Below are 10,695 nucleotides of genomic sequence, written 5' to 3' on the forward strand. Positions count from 1 at the left end.
GGGGGGGGGGTCGATGAAATCGACTTACCCTTTCCCCGAAATGCCAGCCTTGTACCAAAATTTGAAATCAATATTTAGAGCAACTTATATATAAGACCCAGGGTGATATTTTGTGATAATTTTTTTTTTAGAAAAAAGGTGCATCTTTTAGAAAAAAAAAAGTGCACCAATCATGATGAGCAACCTTGTATTCAAAAATATTGTAAACCATGTCCCTTCACCCACCCCGTCTTTTTAAGGGTAAGTAGGAATAAATACCAGATTGTGCAGGAGTGCTACTGGTATTATGCAGTACAACCTACTGCATGGATGTGTCATTGACTTCTATTCTGGTTCCCCCAACAGGATTGTCTGATTAAGAGGATTGCTAGACGCCCAGCAGGACATAAGCAATGCCCATCAAAAAGAAGGATGAACTGAAAGCAAAGTCAACGACTGTCTAGTAATATTGTGGGGACGTAGAAATGCTGAGTTAGTATCTAGCATAGTGTAAGATCACTGAGGGAGAGGCACCCTTAGCTTTTGTTAAAACATATCTCTTGGAGAAGGTACTACTCTGTCCACAGTTACTAATAGTATAATCTAATTTGGTGTCTGGACTAAGCAGCCGGACTAAGACAAGGACAACTCTAAACACAAACCCACATCGCCTGTCAGTGAGCACCTGCGAAGATGTGAGAGCTAAGGGAGTCAACTCTGAGAGCTATCGGGTCAGAAGAGAACTCGTAGCCCTTCTAGCCTTATTCATACTGAAGAAAGCTTAAAGATGCAATAAATGAGTTATGTCTGAGGCCCCATTACCATCAGCTCTGCAGTTGGGAATATTCATTCATTTGTTTAGGAATAAATGTTCTTAGGTGATCTTTCTTTATTTACAACCGTAGTCGGTGATTAGTGAGAAGTTTAACTGTTGCTTCTAGTAAGTGAAGCGAACAAATACAGGTTCTCTCGTTGATTCTTTAAAGTTTAATGATTTTAGATATGAGGTTGTTGTTGAGCAAAGGAATATCATACAGACCGGACATCACTTCAAATATACAGGGCGTGAGAATTTGTTATAGATTTTATAGTGAATGGTAACAATTATCAAGCATATTCCGGTCAGTATCGATGTACAAAATAAAAATTAGATCTAAGGGAGATAACTTTGAAGAAAAAATTAAAAAGTACAAATGTTAGGTGAACTATTGTTTTTAATAAAGCTCTGAGATTGTTTTTTTTTTTTTTTACAAATATGGGCAACTGCTATTAATATTATTATACAGCCAAGGTAATCATTTCGCAGTCGATAAAATGTTGTTGGCACTCCGTCGCTTACGACGACGAGGGTTCCAGTTGATCCGATCAACGGAACAGCCTGCTCGTGAAATTAACATTCAAGTGGCTGAGCACTCCACAGACACGTGTACCCTTAACGTAGTTCTCGGGGATATTCAGCGTGACACAGTGTAATAAGACTGGACCTTTGAATTACAGGTACAACAGAAACAGGAAGTAAGAGTGAGAGAAAGTTGTGGCGAAAGAGTACAGCAGTGTTCGTCACCATCCCCTGCCGGAGCCTCCTGGAGCTTTAGATGTTTTCTCTCAATAAACACTCACAACGCCTGGTCTGGGAATCGAAACCGCGATCCCGCTGCTTTAACCACTGCGCCTCCACAGTCGATAAAATAAAGTACCAGTCAAAATACTGGACTGATGTAATCAACTAACTTTCCCCGCCCTAAAATTTTGAAACGCTTTCGTTTTACAATAGTTTTAATGGTTAAAAGAACTGCAAATTTTTTTAGCTAAAGGGAAATAACTTTTAGTGGCTTCTAAGTTTACCCATACCATTTCATATCTGGTTCGATCAGTATCACATTTTTCAATGAGGTTGAATATTTTAAAGACATTTTACACTTTCATTTAAACTATAAAGTGACCTATTCAAAATAGCTTATTGTTTCTATTTTTAATCTCAAAGAATTAAGTACATACCTAATCAAATACCATCCTAAGTTAGACCTAAATGCACAGGCTTATGATCATAAGGTGATTCAGCCATGATCATCGTCATTTTGTATGTATACTCCATTGCGTCCTCTATTTTTGAGACAGCCGGATATGACTTAAAGGAGATTTGGCTATTGCTTTTAGCAGGTCCAGCGACAAAAATACAGTCTCTCGTTGGTCCGTATGTTACGTCTATCGTAGTATGTTTAGCTAAGATGAATAGCTTGTAATACTTCGACCGTGCGAACCAAAGGAGATGGCGACGTAGACGGTAAAGGCTCCTTCTTACCATGTCGCACGGTCGAACACAAAATAAGATACATATACGATAGAAAGAAGGCTCATCGTGAGAGATACAAACAAGGTGCCAGTAAAGAACTTAGGACAGACACAACCGTTAGATAGAAAATGAGAGGAAGTTTATTAACAAAGTGAAACTGTTTGTGTCTGTGTGCGCGTGCATGCGGCATATAAAATAACAGTAGGTAAGTCAGGCCTTCGTGTACAAGAGAAGGTATACAACAATGTTAAGTGACGGACAGTCGTATAAGCAATAGTGTGTGTACAATATGTGAGAGTACAAGTGTGCGTGTGTATGAGAGGAAACACAGAACATAGAGTGTCTGTAAAGTCTTCAAACACTGAGATAGAGAAATACCAGTTCGTATTAGAGTTACACAAGGAGATAGAATGTTCATACGCAGAAAGTTGTGGCCAAGTAGCAGAGCTGTGGTTCACAATATGTGTTGAGCGTCGAATGCTGTGACCGTGTTACCTGGTACGGAATATTCTGGCTGGTTAGTTCTGACTGTTGTTCATGGTGGAAATATTCCACTCAACAGCGAAGATAAAACTCGCTTGTTGATGTTGGTGTTGCTGGCGACGACAATGGTAGACAGTACATTGGTGGTGAAGACGTCGGCGCTGGAACTGGCTGTAGCTGGTTCTGTATGTGTGGTCAGCGACCAGACCTGTGAGTGATCTGGAATCGAAGAAGAGCTACCGTCGTTGGATCGGGCTTATTTATAGCTGAAATAGGGCTCACCGGAAACCCAGAAAAACTCTATCTCACGTGACCTTATGTTAAGCCACGATTGGACGTAATGCCCCCTTAGCAAGCAGAACATGGGGACAACTGCCGCGCAAATAAGAACCAATCAGGATGTAGGACAGAAGGGACCGAGGCAGCCGAATGCTAGATTTTAGCAGCTTCGTTATCATTTATGATTGAATGCCCGAGAGAGAGAGGTTTCACTACAAGCTCATTGCTACTTTATAAACCAGTTCCATCCTTAATTTCCAACAAATTGGCGCGAGCATAGCTGCCTGTTTAAGAAGCTCGCTTTGTAACCACGTGGTTTTAGGATCAGTCACACTATGTGGCACCTTGAGTAAGTATCTTCTACTTTAGCCCCCGGCAAATCAATGTCTTGTGAGTGAAATTGGTACATGGAAACTGAAAGGAAGCCCGTCGTATATACGTATATGTTTGTCCCCCATCCTCACCGCTTGACAACCTGGTTTCGTTTGTTGAAGTCCCCATTATTTAGCGGTTTGGTAAAAAGAGGCCAATACAAAAAGTACAAGTATTCAAAAGAATTAAGTACTTGGGTCGCTTTGTTCGATTAAATCCTTTAAGGCAGTGCTCCAGCACGGCCGCAGCGCAATGACTGAAGCAAGTAAATGATGAACTATCCCCCTATCAACATGTCTCCTTTTTTGGAGGGGGAGGGGTCTACTTTTTTATGCTAAAACTGTTGATTGACCAATAAAAAAAAATCATAAGTAAATTATATACCTTTTATGGCTACAAATATATTTTCATTATTTTAAAATGTTTTTGTTGCTTAGACGAAAATAATTGAAAATAGTTAACGAGAATGCGCATGATTTAGTGTTCAAAGTACTTGGCTCAAGATTGTAAGGTCGTGAGTTCGGTTCCCGGCGGCGCGTTGTGTCATTGAGTAAGATACTTTATCTCACGTTGCTCCAGCCGACTCAGCTGGCAAAAATGAGTTGAAACTGTAATTCAAAAGGGCTGGCCTTGTCATATTCTGTGTACGCTGAATCTCCTTGAGAACTATGTTGAGGGTATGCGTGTCTATGGAGTACTCAGCAACATGCATGTTAATTTCACGAGCAGGCTGTTCCGTTGATCGATCAACTGGAACCCTCGCCCTCGTAACCGACAGAGTACTAGATGAAACTATATGGGAGATAACTCTTTAATGCTTATGAAATAATGGCATTGTAGTTTGTGCGTCGGATAGAAAACTTTGCGACTCGTTGGAGTTGATATAATAAAAAGTACAAGTACAGTAGAGGAGTTAATTTCGTCTCCTGAAATCGGTTATGTGAAGAGACCAAGAAAGCGCGTTCCCATCGTGACAAGAAAGAGATAACGTATTGTAATTAAGATACCAAAGTAAAATTTTAATTATAAAATTAAGAACTGATTAGTTAGAGATACTTCAACTGGTACAAAATGAAAGCAACAAAACCTAAACAAAACTGAACTGTGAAATAAATCAACATGTTGCAAAATTAAAATTAAATTCTCAAATAGGCGCCGGAATACCTGGGTGATTAAGAAGGACGCTTTGCAAACTGAATGAGAAGATGCCATGAATAAGTAATGGAAAGTCTCCATGGTTGAAGCACATGAAGGAAGATCTTGACAGAGATGACCTGAAACTATTAAATCTCAAAATACAAATGATTTAAAACCAAGAGTTGTAGAAAACTACTGCTGTACTGCAAACCTATTCAATTCATACCAGTATGAAAACTAAATATAAAAGAAATGGTGATACGTCAAATAAATTAAATTGATTAAAATTTTTAAATATTTAATTTAACTTCTTTTCAACTGACATAACATTAATTTTTGTAGAAGTGGGTATGACAGACTGAGTCAACCTTAGTATATTAAATCATCATCATCATTGATATTTATTGTCTTAACTCCCATTAGAAAGATGAAAAACAAAGTAATCTCCCGTGAGATTTTAAAACAGAATGTGAACATCTGCCTTTGGATTTGGCCTATATAGGTCATATTGTCTTTACAATGGATGCATTATATCAATCAACTGTATGGTCTAGTTTACAGCTTCCTAATTTCAAACAGAGACATATACTATCCAAAACTGTTACACAAATAAGAATCTATACAATAAATTATAAAATACATAATGAAAAATTAATAACTTGATATTTACAATTTGTATAGCAGCTACGGGAAAATGTATCTATTTTCTCAAAAAGCTGGACCACTGCCAATCAATGTAATAGATACAATAGAACTTTACCATTTACAAGTTTGTATAGCCATGAAATTATTACTGAAGTTGATATTCTCAACTATAAAACATTAAGCTATATTGTACGATAGAGTTCAATAAGTCCACTAAACACTCATGATTTAACATCTGTCTTCCATGCTAGCATGGGTTGGATGGTTTGACAGGATCTGACACGTCTAAGGACTATGTTGTACTTCAATACCTTCTTTTGCATGGTTTCTATGACTAGATGTCCTTCCTTATGCCCTACTAACTAAATGTTGCTAGCACAAAAAATTATTGGTTTCCTCAGGCCCTACATTTTACCTTACATAAGCATTTCCTAAAACCAAAAAGGCTTTAAGAGCTGAGGCATAAGACCAATTTTATGGTGTTAAGTAAATAGAAGTTAACACACACACACCACTTGGATACAGGGCAGACTTATTAAAATATCTGACAAATGATTTGCTACCGGTTCCAGACAACATGGTGAGGTGTAGCACATAAAATTAAATATTATCCAAATACTCAAAATATTTACAGTTGATTTGAACTCAAAACCTATTAATTTGTATTCCTACACCCCTGACATTTCACTTGATTATGTGCAAATACAAATTGTCAACACGATAATTAAAAATGGTAACATTATTATTATTTAGGTCACAGCCTGGAATTGAACTCGGAATCTTGGGGTTAGTAGCCCGCGCTCTTAATAATATTTTTATTATTTATTTAAGCTGGTACTTTACCAGTTTCTAAATTACAGGACATAAACAAACCAACACTGGTTGTTAAGCAGTGACAGAGAAACATGAACATATACATATGAGGGGCTTCCACACAGTTTCCAGCTACCAATTACCTCAAGAGGCATTGTACAGCCCAGGACTATAGTAAAAGACTTCTCCAAAGTGTCTTACAGTGAGACTGAACCAAAATTATATGATTATGAAGCAATTCCTAATATTTTAAATAATGATTTCTCACATTCACAAAATAATAATAACAGTAATAACCCTTTCTACTTAGGCACAAGGCCTAGATTTTCTGGGGAGGGGGCTAGTCTATCACATCGACCCCAGTACTTGACTGGTACTTAATTTATCGACCCTGAAAGGATGAAAGGCAAAGTTGACCTCGGTGGAATTTGAACTCAGAATGTGGCAGGAGATGAAATACTGCTAAGCATTTCACCCATTGTGTTAACAATTCTGCCAGCTCACCACCTTAATAATAACAGTAATAAAAATAGACCACCGGTAACAATTCTAGTAGTCTCTGAATAGTTTTACAATTTCTAAAATTAGGTCAACCTAAAAACAGCTGTTTCAAAGACATAGGAAGAATTAATGAAATCAGAACTCAGACTACTGGATTTCTCTCAAGAGAAAAGACAAAGCATAGGCAGAAGCATAATTGTGTGGTTAAGAAGCTCTACAACCATATGACTTCAGGTTCGTTTCCACCGCATGGCACCTTGGACAAGTGTCTTCTTCTAAAGCCTTGGGCTGACCAAGGCCTTATGAGTGAATTTAGTAGACGGAAACTATGTGGAAGCCTGTCATGTGTGTGTGTGTGCATGTACATTTGTGCCCACCACCATCACTTGACAATGAGTGTTAGTTTGTTTACAGCCCCATAACTTAGCAATTTGACTAAAAAGTCTGATAGAATAAGTACCAGACTTAAAAAATAAGCACTGGGGTTGATTTGTTTGGCTAAACTTTCTAATGCAGTGCCCCAGCATGGCCACATTCCAATGACTGAAACAAGTAAAGGGAAGAAGCTATTGATGTTGTTACTGAGTGTTAAAATAGTGTATAACAAATCCTTACAAGTATGGCTAAGAAATGACAAAACAATGATTAATAGAAATATAACAGTATAACAAAGTGCAGTTACAATGTTTTAAGATGTTTTTTAAGCTCCAAGGAATTTTAAAGAATAGTACCTAGCTTGGGTTTCATAGGTTAAAGCAGGTGAGAGATAAATCTGTTTGGAAAAGAGGCCAAACTATGACTAACAATCTCAAAACCTGGTATGTATTCCTAACAGGTAGATGAATTGGAACAATATACTATAAAGTGTTCATGAACACTATAAAATGCCAGCAGCAGATTTGAACTTAAAACAAGAGTAGGTATTCCAATATCTTAACCAATCTGTTATCTTGCTTCTAGAAATATATGTATAAATAATTGCGACAGAAGCAGATTCAATACCAAAAGATAATCTCCCGCTAAAAGTGGATGTGTCACAGATATCTTACAGCTTCCATATATGCACCAAACCTGCTTGCAATGGTCTTTGGTCATCCCAACATTATAGTAGACACTTACCCAAGGTGCTATGCAGCATGACCGAACCCAAAACTATGCCCGATCCTAGAGATACTGTCAATCCTGGACTTGCATCAGATGAATCGAGGATTTTTTCTAAAAGCTACAGTTTTGGAAAGACAGCATTCTTTCAATGGGCAGTGAATTGATTTCGGTAGTTGCAAGTGAGCACTTGAGACCAAGTGTGCTTAGGTTTCTATTGTATTTACCTCCACAGGTGTTGAGAACTCTATTCTTTTCATTTGTGTGCACAGACAAACACGCATGTAGTTGTTTGGTTGCCTGCCAACCACATGATTCCAGGTTTAGCTCCACAGCATGGCACCTTCAGCAAGTGTCTTCTACTATATTCCCAGACCAACCAAAGCCTTATGAGTAGATTTGGCAGACGGAAACAGAAAGAAACCCATACGTATGTATATAGGAGTGGAGGTATGTCTGTGAGTTTGTGTCTCCTTGCCTTGACATCACATGATAGTTGTAAATGATTTTCACTGTTGTAAAAATAATGCCATTCATTTCCAATATTCTGCATGGAAACAGGTGAAGGTTGGCATCAGCAAGGGCATCTGGCTATAGAAAATTTACCTCAACAAACTGTCTGACCCATACAAGCATGGAAAAGTAGTCATTAAAATGATGAGGATATAACTTGGTAGGAATGGGCTATGCACAGGGCCTCCAAGACTGGTGAGATTCATATGGTTGATGTTCAGTTTGAACATCTCCAAGTCAATATTTGCAGGAAAAAACAAACGTGGGTAGGAATGGAATTCTAGAGGGATGATATTCCAGGGAGAAAGGAATGACATAATGCTTATATGGTATCTTAGATGGCTGGTATAGGGGTGAAATGAAGGTGTTGGGTAGATGAATGTTGGTGGTATGCAGACAGCTGGTTCTGAGAAACAGAGGCAATTGTAGTAGCAACAATAAAACTCCATCGGTTATGACTATGAGTGTTCCAGTTGATCCAATTAATTGAACAGCCTGCTTGTGAAATTAACATGCAAGTGGTTGAGCACTCCACAGACACATGTACACTTAATGTAGTTCTCAGGGAGATTCCAAGTAACACAAAATATGACAAGGCTGACTCTTTGAATTACAGATACAACTCACTTTGGCCAGCTGAGTGGAGTGGAGCAATGTGAGATAAAGTGTCTCACTCAAGGACACAATGCACTACTGGAAATTGAACTTACAATTATGAACCAAATACCCTAACTGCTAAACCATGTGCCTTCACAACAATGGAATCAGCAAAGTGACGAGACATGGCACATCTGTGGGATAGTCATTGAAGTGTTGGTGAGTTTTTGCCATTAAATCCAACAACTTTTTTCAGTGCTATCCAAGATGTTCGAATGTGGAACTAGTAATCTACAGTAGGCCTCACTTGAACATTGTAGAGAGTCGGTATTTTCTGTAGCTTTGGAGATATAGTTTAAACTATGTTATGAATACAAGCTAAAGTCCTTAGGTTACCCCAGGAAATGAAGTTCATGAAATTCATAATAAGAGACAAAACAGTTGAAGATGGTGATATTTAAATGAAGACCTACAAGTGATGTTCCTACAATAATAATAATAATAATAATAATAATATTTCTACTGTAGGCACAAGGCCTGAAATTTAGTAGGTAGGGTCTAGTTTGGCGTTAGGAAGGGCATCCAGCTGTAGAAACTCTGCCAGATCAGATTGGGGCCTGGTGCAGCCATCTGGTTCACCAGTCTTCAGTCAAATCGTCCAACCCATGCTAGCATGGAAAGCGGACGTTAAACGATGATGATGATGATGTGGTACATGACTGGTGCTACATTTTATCAATCCTGAAAGGATAAAAGGCAAAGTTGAGCCCAGCAGGATTTGAACTCAGAACATGAAGAGCCAGAAGAAATGCTGCTAAGCAATTTCTGATGTACTAAAGATTCTGCCAACTTAACACTAAAATAATAATTCTAATGTTTGGCACAGGGCTAGCCATTTTGAGTGGAAAGGGAAATTAATTTACATTGTTCCCAATGCTCAACTGGTACTTATTTTATTAGCCCTGAAAATAAGAAAAGCAGAGTTGATCTTGGCAAAATTTGAACTAAGAATGTGAAGAACCAAATAAAATGCTGCGAGGCATTTTGTCCAACATGCTAAGAATTCTACCAGATCTAAAAATGAGCTTATTGTAATCAGTGCATTAGTTCATTACAATGGATCTAGAGTGTCCGAAAAATTGCTAATGCTCATGGAAAAAACAAATATAGTCATTAAAAAGCTTGTTAGGAATCTGAAGCAGTGTGTCAATGAAATAGATAAAAAAGATTATTGCCATTCTAAGAAAAAGCAAGTTTCACACCACTCCTTCCTTTTAACTTTAAGATACATTGTTCTTTCTTAATTATTAAACTTTATTTCTCACATTTACATACCACAAATCAATATCTTTACAAACTTAAGTTACTTCAGACGAGAATAGGACAACTATCTGTAAAGTGATTGCTGTCGCGATTTATGCAAAAATCTAAATTTGCAGATACAGTCAACCTACTCTCGTGTTAATAATAATAATTTTTTAAATGGAATAAAGATGGAAAAGATTTGCACAACTCGCCTGTACGTGTTCATTATTCTATGTACAGATAGAAATCTGAGAACTTTTCCCCAAAAATTAGAGTACGACATATATAATAGACATGGTTCCCTGTCAAATGACAACTGTAGAGAATGTTTTCTTAATACTGAGAAATATTTCTAATTCAAAAATTACCAAAAGTGAGTGGATATTATTTACAGTGAATTTTTAAAAATTAAAAAGTAAAACAAGAGCTAAATTTCTTTAACATAGGACATATTTTTGAAATCGTAAATACATTATGTACATACATCTTCCCTTTTATTCCGGCTTTTGAACCAAAACATTTTGAATTGATCTAATGCTTCTATAAGAAACAACCTCGTTAAAAAGAACCTAAAATATATTTGCATTGTAACAAATATAGACTACTTTTTTTTCCGTCCCTACAATATATATATATATATATATATATATATATATATATATATATATATATATATA

The 10,695-nt window shown here is 37.3% G+C and overlaps 1 protein-coding gene across 1 annotated transcript in view; it reads right to left on the reverse strand.

Moving 5' to 3' along the window:
• Window positions 1-10,695, reverse strand: part of LOC106879192 (trafficking protein particle complex subunit 13) — a 271,910-nt gene that overhangs the window by 260,640 nt on the left and 575 nt on the right. The window lies entirely within an intron of this gene.

This window comes from Octopus bimaculoides, chromosome 8, assembly GCF_001194135.2.
Source record: "Octopus bimaculoides isolate UCB-OBI-ISO-001 chromosome 8, ASM119413v2, whole genome shotgun sequence".
Classification (NCBI taxonomy): domain Eukaryota; kingdom Metazoa; phylum Mollusca; class Cephalopoda; order Octopoda; family Octopodidae; genus Octopus; species Octopus bimaculoides.